This window comes from Halictus rubicundus, unplaced genomic scaffold, assembly GCF_050948215.1.
Source record: "Halictus rubicundus isolate RS-2024b unplaced genomic scaffold, iyHalRubi1_principal scaffold0271, whole genome shotgun sequence".
NCBI classification, from domain to species: domain Eukaryota; kingdom Metazoa; phylum Arthropoda; class Insecta; order Hymenoptera; family Halictidae; genus Halictus; species Halictus rubicundus.
This window is the reverse complement of record NW_027488812.1, coordinates 158,222-170,269: the sequence shown is the minus strand read 5'-3', so window position 1 is coordinate 170,269 and position 12,048 is coordinate 158,222. Positions and strand designations below refer to the sequence as shown.

The window sequence follows — 12,048 nt, the reverse complement described above, 5'->3', positions numbered from 1 at the left end:
TCGTCAAAAAAAAAACAATAAAAACCGAATTTTTTCGACGTTTTTGCTATTAGGAGGAAAGTTACACTTGTTGGTTTTATCGCAGCTATATATTAAGTAATTTTTAGCATTATTAAATTGAAACAGGTAATTCTTTGACCTAAGAAATGTGATTTAAGAGAAAGAATAAATTGTATTTTGTGTGATATATACCAGAATGTTCGTAAAGTTTTGTAACATCGCCGGACGTCGAACTAAGGAGCGGATACGCTGGGGTTCTTATCCCGTCGGTGGTAAATGTTTTTTCCCATACATCATCTTTATTTTTTCAATTTCTTATATTATTTATTCATGTGATTTTAACAATATTTTTTTAATGTTTTAAAAATATTGAAGTAACATTGATTAGGCAATGAATATTTATATTATTGTGTTCGTCTACGATTTCCGCCAGATATGAAATTGCCTGTGAAAATTGGTAAGATTCCGTGAAAAGAATTTTGAAATCTACTTCTGTCATTTCCAGAAAATCAAGAAATCAATACTGTTTGAAATGGAATCTTTTTGCGGTTCCAATTGTTTTGACCATCTTAATCGGCTATGCCCTTTTAAATCTTATCACCTATACTTGTACAGTACCGAATGACAGGCTGTTGGAACTTCCAACTTCCAACTTGGTTTAACGTTAATTTTCAACATTATAAACAATTTTGCGACAACACATTTTTACGACTGTACAGTGAACCGGAGTATAATATAAAGGAATATATAAAATACCGTTCTTTACAGATCACAGCTAGTTATTTACATAAATCTAGGAAATAGTTGTTATTGCATAATTATTTTCAATAAGGGTTATACAAATTCTGAATCTACATTTCACTATCAAAATACATAATAAAACATCGCAAACATTTAGCATTGTCAATATACTAAAATGCTTGATAATATCGATGTGCTGATCTTCCCGCTGTAACTCGCATCATGTCATTTTACGCCTGATTTTATTTCGAGCCGTTCGCTTCGTTGCGAGCAGCTCGCATCGTGCGAGTACTCGACTCGACTCGAAAAGCGAGTCCCGGCTCGACTCGACCTGAGCTCGGCGCGCATATACGAGCTTGGCTGCAGGCCTAGTCCGTGATGATTCACCTTCTCAACGACGAGAATTTCCTTAGTGGTCTTCTGTACCGACGAAATACCGTCGTTGGCCTTCTGTTTCTTACTACAGCCAAAATCTATCCTAGAGGGCGGTAGAAAACACCGCATTTTTCGAGCGACACATTCTCCCGTAAGGCTGGCAGTCTTTATATATATCTCGTCGGTGGTTATGTACATATCTGATGTTATGACTATAGGTTCAAATTATATTTTTTTATTTGATGTCATTATGTTATATATCTACAGTTATCTTTATCAATACAATATTAATAAATATAGATACTACGTTTCCAAATTATAGAAATACAATTTTCATAAACCTTGAACGTAAATAACAATTCTCCGTACGTATAATTATTATTCTCATTTCTACAATTTTTTAACACTATTAATACGAAACCATTTTGAATATATTTTGTAACTGAACTTGAAAAAGAAATTAAATTGAAATTTACTATATATTTTCATGTATATTTCATTTAAAAAACATAAACTTTAGCTTTAAAGAATCATCCAAAATATCAATTAATATTAGTTGTAAAATTCGAAAGAGTTAAGAATTAATTAATCAATAATTATGTAGTTGATCTTTTTTGCAAGATGTCAATCTATTTCAATACTGACTGAGAACGTAGTTGCATTATTTTCTTTCACGTTTGTATCGAGAAAATAAACGACGAAGGCAACAGTACGTCTCCTTACGTTGCTTCTACTACGCACGCGCTACACACAAGCGTACCTCTATTCTGTCCGTGTGAGCTGCCAGCTCGACTGTTCGACGCGTTCCGCCGAAAAATTATTTAAATAACGATTCGAATAAAAGATACTTTATCTTTATTCGAAGGTTCGAATAAAAAAAGTATCTTTATCCGACGAGTATCAGATAAATACTTTTATCCGACGAGAATTTATCCGACGAATAAAGATAATTTTTTTTATTCGAAGCGGATTTATTCGAACTTCGAATAATTTTTTCATCTTTTATCTGTATCTTTTATTCAAAGGCTTCGAATAAATCTTCGAATAACTTTTGCCGAGCGCGGAGCTTCAAAGACCCAGCGACGACAGACGACATACAATGTAACCGGGTGGAGAATCGCGCACGAATGAAAGTTTAAACTTTTATATTTTTCAACATATCCTCATAAAATTGTGACGAGCGAATGGAGGGGATTTTCCTGATGAAAATGAGGTCAAACTCCAGTATAATCGAACAAGTTTCAGTGATACGTAATGTTACGATAAAAATTACAATCTCATTAAAGATAGTCCAAATGATGTCGTGTTTGGACTCGTTTTCATCGGGATAAGCTCTACAACTTATTAGAATTAAAATTATTATTCCCATTAAAAATATAAAAGCTTAAATTGCCAATAATCCTCGATTCCCTATCAACATTAAGTATCAATAAAAATTGTTCGATTACACTCCAGTTTGGACACATTTTCACCAGGAAAAGTCCCTCATCAATTCATTCGCCACAATTTTCTGAAGGTGTATTGAAAATATCTAAAAATTGAAACTTTCATTCGATGCGGGATTCGATCCCGGACCAACAGATTCTCAGCCGGAGATGTTACGACCAGCGCCAACCGAAACTGTTGAGAGTCACAGTCATATATTGAAATGTAACGCAAAAAAAAATATTTTATATTGCAGGTTCTACACTGTTTTCCTGAATATAAAAATGTTCAATATTACATAATACACCTACAAAACGATCAGAAGGCATCGAAATAATTGATTTTGTTTTTTTTTTAACGACGATGCAATTTATACAAAATTCTGAAAAAATTCGGAAAAATTGTTTCAATAATATCTAACTACTGAATTTTTATAAAACTGGTATCTCTGAAACTTCAATTCGAAATGTGCACTTTGTCCAAATGATTGGAAATCCAACTATCCAATTTTCTTAAACGCGTTTGCATAATCTGGAAAATCTGTAAAAAATACGACCCATAAAAAATAAGACCAATAAACGTGCTCAACTGAAAACTTCGATATAAAATCGGCAATTTTATGCATTCGGATTTGTTTAAAAATTGATTTTGCAGCCAAAAATTCTGAAAAAATCTCAGTCGTGTATGATATTAGGTAGAATACTCGTGAACACTTTCGTAATTTTTTGTTGAGCATGGTACGACTAAAAATTAATTTGGTTTGGAGGCACTTTTGACCATCTTATCCGGCTCTGTCTTAAAAATCAACAAAAAAAAATTATGTAAAAAATATAGAACATATTTTAGTATGCGCCATTAAACCCGATCTTTAAAAAAGATTTCTAGTCCAAATTTCGCATTGATATCTTTTTTAGTTTAAAAGTTGTAGCAAAATGTGCGCCTCGCCGAACCGGGAATCGATTGCGGCTCAGGCGCTCGAAACTTTGGTAACGTGAATTCGGTGGAACGCCTCGAACAGTCGAGCAGGCAGCTCACACGGACAGAATAGGGGTACGCTTGTGTGTAGCGCGTGCATAGTAGAAGCAACGTAAAGGCTCGTACAGACCTGAACATTTCGACGAACATTGCGCCGAACGGCGCGCCGAACCTCAAAAATCAACATTCATTTCGGCGAACCGAAGGCCGCGATCTTGCGTTTCGTTCGCTGTTCGGCGCAATGTTCGTCGAAATGTTCAGGTCTGTACGAGCCTTAAGGAGACGACGGTACGAGAGAGTGCCCCCCCCCCCAACCCTTCACGTGGGATGGCGCACAGTGGTGCCAAGGCGGCAAAAAATCCTTTTTATAAATTTTTGATTTTTATAAAAAGAAATTATTTTTGTATAGCCTAATAGTACGTGCATGATGTGCCAGTCAGATTTTTGAAAAAATTTGTTTTATGGAGATATACGCATGGTAAATAACCATTTCCTCGTTCCTGAGAATTCATCAGTTTTCAGTGCGATAGTTATGTAATTACTCCGCCTATAATTGAATACTTAGGGATCTACAAATCATATGGGTTATTGCAAATGGCTTCAACTATTAACTGGCAAAAAAAAATTTTCCAAAAAAAGTTGTTTAACATTAAGTAATATGGACTAACCTGAAGCCCCTTTGCGTTACGCTCATTTTTTATTTATGGAGGAATACAAAAAATCCTTTGAATAGCTTCGATTTGGAACTAATCGTTTTGACAAGTTATAATATTGATCTAGCTTTGTGCAAAAAATCATGAGATACTTCGAGATGCTTTCGTTGCAATTTAAGTTCAAATATCAACTTTCGGAATTTCCAAAAATGAATCGCGCGGAAGTCACGATTATTTGACGTTTCAGGTGGAATTTTTAAGGGATACATATCAGATAATAAAAAAAATTACATTCATACATATTAAAAAATATTTAATAACAATTTTTTATGTTAAATAAACAAAGTTTTCGTTCACTGGACCACTGTCGCAAAAATGCAACAGGTATTTTTTGGTAGTGCTCCAATGAACGCTATAAAAATAATTTATGTAAGATAAAAAAAATTGTTATTAAATATTTTTGTATACATGAAAAATTAATAAATCATATGCACTTCACATTTTTCTTTATTAATTAGAAATATTCCTAAAAAATTTCACCTGGAAAATCAAATAATCGTAGCTTCCGCACGATTCACCCTTGGAAATTCTGAAAGTTGATATTTAAACTTAAATTGTGACGAAAGGGTCTCATGAATTTTTGCACAAAGTTAGATCAATATTACACCTTGCCAAAACGATTAGTTCCAGACCAAAATCTATTAAAGGATTTGTTTTATGCTTCCATAAATAAAAAATGGGCAGAAAACAGAGATTTTCGATTAGCCCATATTACTTAATATTAACAACTTTGTGCAAAAATTTTTTGCCAAATAAGCGTTGTAACTGTGGCAATCTTTCCACAGATTTTCAAACAAATTCGTTGGACAGTTTCATTTTACAGATTTTTTGCCGCTTTTTGGCCATTTGGCACCACTGTGCGGCGTCACGCGATTCTGGCATCACGACTGAACAAGTGTGATCGAGCTCGATGAATGCGGTAGTGTTTGTACGTGTCGTACGTTGCGTTCGTCGTTTATTTTCTCATTAGAAACGTGCAAAAAAATAATACAACTACGTTCTGAGTGAATAGTGAAATAGATTGACATCTCGCAAAAAACGATCAACTACATAATTATTGATTAATTAATTCTTGACTCTTTCGAATTTCACAATTAATATTAATTGATATTTTACATGATTCTTTAAAGCTAAAATTTATGTTGTTTAAATGAAATATACATGGAAATATATAGTAAATTTCAATTTAATTTCTTTTTCAAGTTCAGTTACAAAAGATATTCAAAATGAATGCGTATTAATAGTGTTAAAAAATTGTAGAAATGCGAATAATTATACGTATGGAGAAATGTTATTTACGTTCAAGATTTATGAAAATTGTATTTCTATAATTTGGAAACATGGTATCTATATTTATTAATATTGTATTGATAAAGATAATTGTAGATATATAACATAATGACATCAAATTAAAAAATATAATTTGAACATATTGTCATAACTCTGATCATAACATCAGATATGTACATAACTCGTCAATCATTTGTATTTGACCACATTTGATAATTTTTGTAGATCTAGTTCCAACATTTATCGTTCGTCAGCGTAGAGGGCGTAAGAAAAGCAGTTGTTTACATGTGAGACACGAAACCGCATATGGTGATTGGTCTACTCTTATACCTCTTCTGTGCCATAGACGAGGTATGGTATTACCTACAGATGTGTAGCTGACTGATGAATACGAGATGGAAACACCGGCGTGTTAGATAATGAATAAGAAAGGAACTGAAAAGGGAATCTTTCAATTTTATTAAATGTTGGATATTTATAGGGAGGAGGGTCCTAAGTGGACATGTTTTTTTTTTACCCGGAGTATGGAACGATCAGGTGTCAGACGTTATAACAGAATAAAAATTGTAATTGTTACATTACATTTATTTCAGTATCACTGTCAAAAAGTCTACGTACATTTGCATAAGAGTATGATCCTAATAATGATAATGTATGATTAGATTAGCTCCGGATACGATGTTTTGTGAATGTTATAACTTAAAAATACTTTACCACTATTATTCATGCACACACCTCGGTCTCTCTTTTTTTATTATGAAATAAATGTTTACAACAGAGTCAATAAATTCATGTGTAAAGCTAAATTAAACCAAAAATGAAATGATTCAAAATTTCAAAGGTCTAAAAAGAACTACGATTCATAAGTGTCTATATATAGACTATAGTTTTATTTGATCCTTGCTTTGTCATTGGGCGATACAACCACATACATTGCAACGCGCGCGCCAGTCTTTGACTGCTCGTCCTCGTTACAGCATTCGAACGCGTCTCCGGAAATTATTCGAAGTCAAATAAACCGCCGAAAAAGACAGATGAAAATGGACATGTGGCAGCCTGGGCATCGCGCAGCGACGAGCACGCCGACGAACCGCCAACATACATTGTATACGCGGCGGCGCGGCGATGGTCCACGGGAAGCTGCAGAGAAAGAAGCGAAGATCGGTTCCGAAGGCGGTCGAAGGAATGCCATCGAACATTCGCTCGCGAGCGTCGGCCAGTATTCACTTCAGAGCAGCCATTCGTGTCAGTGCCGTGTGTTGTAAGTACGTATTATGGCGATTAGCTTTGGAGTACACATTTTGATTAGTTTTCCCGAAAACAGGCCATTTGTCCGCACAGTACGGCGGTCTCTTTATTTTCCGAGATATTTGCAAAAACTGTCTATTTTGATGTAAACTTCTGCCTATTTTGAATGACCGAATTTGTTCTTTAGGGCGCGGGAGGGTTCTTTGGTTAAAATGTACAAGGAGATTTTTATTATCCACCCTATGCAATTATCGAGTCGATGTTCTCCCATTTTGCAATCAAATTCACAGAAGTTATTTATTCATGATCACTATAAGTTGTTTCTATATATGTATTCATTGAGTGATACATGTTATTATTTATTTCCAGTGTTTTCAAATGGGTGAGGTTGGCCAACGGATGCAATGCTGGTTCGCACTTTACCTCACGCACTGGTTCCTCCGTCACCCCAGGGGTCTCATGTTTCCTTTTCAACGGTTAAAGGTCGATGCACATCTCACCGGCCGGCCGACCGGCCGTTTTTTCCCCGTTTATAAGCATTTTGGGGTCCGGGACAGCTATTAGAGAGGGTTCGAGAGGCTCGGAACAAAGGCACAGCGTGTCCTCTGCTACCAGAACCCCAGGGGTTCGCTGCCCAATGCTAGAGCCGGCCGGCTAGCCGGCTAGCATTCTCGACGAGAATGTTCGCAGGCTAGCCGGCCGGCTCGTAGCGTGGCAGTACGAAGACAGAATGAACATGCTGTATTTATTTAAAAAACTATCAACCAGAACTTTTCTGAGTTCCTCGTGGTAATAGATCTTGTTAAGGAATTTGAACGTTGTAACAAACGAAATAACAATTTATTACCACGCTAACGAAAAAGAAAGAATATCATCTGACAATCTGTGCGGTGAAACAATTCGTCATTATTTATTTCAAAAGCTGTTAACTAGAACATTTCAGAGTCCCTCGTGGTAATAGATGGGGAATACTTTGTTAAGGAATTTGAGCGTTATTAGGAAAAAGCTACCAGAATAATTAATAATACGGTACTCCCTTTCGGAGCTATAGGTTCGAGCTACCATTTGTTGGGTTTGAGGGGAACATCTGTCGTATTTTAAATAGGCAGGTAATTTTTCTTGTGAATCAAAAACACATGTTGAATGTGAAAAATTATTAGATCTCGAGATATTTTCAAAAAATGTCATACATTTTCTTGTATTTAGTGAAATACAGCTACACTTTTTCAAAATCTTAGTTTTCGTACTCGAGTTACGATACGTGACTTGCTACTGAATTATAAAATGCTCACTCGTACAAATCGGTTTCTGTTATGATAACAATGTCGAAAGGGTGTTTACCTTTACAACATAGTTATGAAGTGTTTGAGTATCTTCTTCAATAAAGACATTTTTTGAAAATATCTCGAGATCTAATAATTTTTTTGCCATGGTACCCTAATCATTTTTTACGTAGAATGAAAGGAAGAATCTATTCTATTTAAAGAAATGATGCAATTGTTAATTGCACATGCACTGCAGCATCTAAAAAAAATAAGGCCTACAGATGTAGTGCTCTTCGAACCATTTATCTTTCTCCTTTATCATTTTTTCGTAAATGCAATAATAACGGAGTTATGACTTGAAACAATTGTGTGGATCACCCTGTATAAGGATGTGCGATGCTGTTTCACTAATTGTAAGTGCCAGGAACGTTTCCTATTTCCATGGTGTTTTAAAGGAGAGGTACGGATAGATTACCTAAGGAGCTGTGGAGCCCCTAAAAACATTTTTTTTGTGCCACGCACAGCAGGGAACTGTCAACGCGCTCTCGAAAGGCCATCTGGAAAGGGTCGAGAGGCCAGAGAAGAAATTCGGTTCCAAAGCCTGACACGGTTGCCGCCAGTAAACGCTAGGGCCAAAACCAGGGTTATAATTTTGAGCCGGCCGGCCGGGCCGGTGAGATGTGCATCGACCTTAAGAAGTAATTTTGCAGGTATTTCCTCATTATTTCTTTATCAATGTTTTAATTTGAATAGATTTTGTTTTCTTGAACTTGGAATTTATGGGATATGGGTCGTAGGGATTGGTATTTTCTTATGACTTCTGTGAAATATATTCTTTAAGTTCCTTGAGTTTTAGCGCCTTATATATATATACATTATTACGTGAAGCGAGGTATGAAATTATCGAGTCGAAGTGGTCAATGTTTTTTCACTTTGCAATCATATTCACAGAAGTTATTTATTCATGATCACTATAAGTTGTTTCTATATATGTATTCATTGAGTTTATAAACATTAAATGAAGTGCACAAGTCGAAGTATTTCAGGTAGAGACAATTTCTAATCGCACCGCAAACGATCCCTTCATTTATTCTCAGGTTGTCCCTATAATTTATTTTCCTTACCGCGTGTAGTAGCTTGAAAACTTTACCTTATGCCGTTGAATACATGTTATTATTTATTTTCAGTGTTTTCAAGTGTGTGAGGCTGGCTATTGGATGCAATGTGGGTTCGCTGTTCACCTCACTGACTGGTCCCTCGGTCACCCCAGGGCCTCGCGTTTTGTTTTCAACAGTTAAGAAGAAATTTCACAGGTATTTTCTCATTATTTCTTTATTAATGTTTTAATTTGAATAGATCTTGTTACCTTGAATTTGGAATTTATAGGATATGGGTCTTAGAGATTGCTATTCCCTTATAACTTCTGCGAAATATATTCTTTATGTTCCTTGAGTTTTAGCGTTATATATACATACACTAATGAGCAAAACTGAGTCTACACTATTTGAAGCAACATAAAAGGTTTAGTTTATTAGACGAGGTGTAAAAAATTTTTGAAAAAAGTTTGAATTGGTCGGAATCGCAAAAGAAATAGTAAAAGTTGGTTTTTCTAGCTTTTTTATCTGAGCCTGTATTGAAAATTTAAAAAATGTGTTTGATTCGTTTGAATTAATTACATCCATGCTGAAAATTTTACCGATATTGGTTTATTCGTTTACGAGTTATAAACGCTTAAAAGTGGAAAATTGCCGTTTTTCACGATTTTCGACTTAAAATCGCACTTTTAATCGTTTATAACTCGTAAACGAATTAACCAATATCTGTGAAATTTTCAGCATGGATATAATTTATTCCAGCGAATCAAATACATTCTTTAAATTTTCAATACAGGCTCAGATAAAAAAGCTGAAAAACCAACTTTTACTATTTCTTTTGCGATTCCGACCAATTCAAATTTAAGAAAAAAATTTTTTACACTTCGTCTAATATATATATGTCGGAGGCTGGGCGGACTCTTCCGTCCTCGGACCCGTCGGAGATTGTCCGTCGTCGTTCTCCATCGTTTCGCTCCTTTCGCGCTTACGCGAACGTCGTATGGACTCTACACGTACACGCGATGCCGGATCGCGTAGCGCAACGAGAGACACGTCAACGAGCACACGGGCCGCACAGAATGTTCGCGTACGTCTTTCTGTTCTTTTACTCTCGAGAAGTCGCTTTCCTCAAAGCTAGTCTTCGCTCTACCGTCCCGGAAACTATTCTGTCGCCCGTGGTCACGTTCAACAGGGTCCCAGCCCATCATTCCAGGTACCCTGTCTCGCATCTCCCTTTGCCCCGCGCGCGAAGAGGGGTAGCGCAGGTACGCAGGGACTGTTTTATTGCCCCTTCGCAGGGCAATTATCAGGGTACGGTAAATCGTTATTTTACAATTAAACTAAGTCCTATAGGCGTTACGCGTTGTTGCCGACGGGGTGCATCGCTGCCATCACGCCCCGACATATATATATATATATCAATTATTGATTCCCCTCGGGTTAAAATTTTAATTACATCTCCCGCTTTCGCTCGCTCTTACCCTAATCTTAACCTTAAACTTATCCTAACTTACCCTAACTTAATTAAACGTATCCTAAAAACACGCCATAGCGAGAGAGAACGATCTTACACTAATGTCCGCCGCGTTCTTATTTTTCCCTCTCCCACACACACATGCTTCTCTGCTCTCCCCCCTCCTTAAACCTCACACATCCTTCCCCCGCCTCCTGGACCTCCTCTTCCGGCTGCTCTCTCTTTCACTCCATTCCAATGCATTCTCTCCATTTACTTCATCTCCCATACCTCTTCCATTCCTGCTCTTCCTCCATTCGTCCACATTCCTCATCCATGCCTCTCCTCCTTCATCCCCTAATACTTCCCCCACCATCCCCTGCCAACCACTCCCCTCAACCCTCCCTTACACATTTCCAACACATGCTCTCACGTTTCCTCCTCCCACCCACAGACCAGAGTTGGGCATTATTTAGATAAAAAATTATTTAAATAACGATTCGAATAAAAGATACTTTATCTTTATTCGAAGGTTCGAATAAAAAAAGTATCTTTATCCGACGAGTATCAGATAAATACTTTTATCCGACGAGAATTTATCCGACGAATAAAGATAATTTTTTTTATTCGAAGCGGATTTATTCGAACTTCGAATAATTTTTTCATCTTTTATCTGTATCTTTTATTCGAAGGCTTCGAATAAATCTTCGAATAACTTTTGCCGAGCGCCGAGCATCAAAGACCCAGCGACGACAGACGACATACAATGTAAGCGGATGGAGAATCGCGCACGAATGAAAGTTTAAACTTTTAGATTTTTCAACATATCGTCATCAAATTGTGACGAGCGAATGGAGGGGATTTTCCTGATGAAAATGAGGTCAAATTCGAGTGTAATCGAACAAGTTTCACTGATACGTAATGTTACGATAAAAATTACAGTCTCATTAAAGGCAGTCCAAATGATGTCGTGTTTGGACTCATTTCGATCAGAACAAGCTCTACAACTCGTTCGTCTTAACAATATTGTTCTGATTAAAAACATACAAGCATAAATTGCCAATAATGCACGATTCTCCGTCTGCTTACATTGTAGGCTGTTGGTCGGACGCTGGTCTTTGAAGTTCCGAGCTCGCAGAGCGCGCGATATCGGTGTCAAACAACTACCAATCCAATTGCAAAACTTCATTGTTTTTCATGATTTTTTTGTGGGTCTTGCGCCAACTAATTCGTGGCATTCTTCTGATTAAAATGACACTAAACACGGTACAAATTGGTCTGTATTTAGCATTTTTATCCGTAGATTTATTCGAAGCCTTCGAGTTGTAGAGCTTATTCCGATCGAAATGAGTCCAAACACGACATCATTTGGACTGTCTTTAATGAGACTGTAATTTTTATCGTAAAATTAGGTATCAGTGAAACTTGTTCGATTACACTCGAATTTGACCTCATTTTCATCAGGAAAA

The 12,048-nt window shown here is 36.4% G+C and overlaps 1 long non-coding RNA gene across 1 annotated transcript in view; it reads left to right on the top strand.

Annotated features, from left to right (window-relative positions):
- Window positions 1-9,323: 9,323 nt before the first annotated feature.
- Window positions 9,324-12,048, top strand: part of LOC143364104 (uncharacterized) — a 59,208-nt gene continuing 56,483 nt past the window's right edge. The window contains exon 1 of the long non-coding RNA XR_013083994.1: window positions 9,324-9,345. This is a non-coding gene — a long non-coding RNA (uncharacterized LOC143364104). The remainder of the gene's footprint in view (window positions 9,346-12,048) is intronic.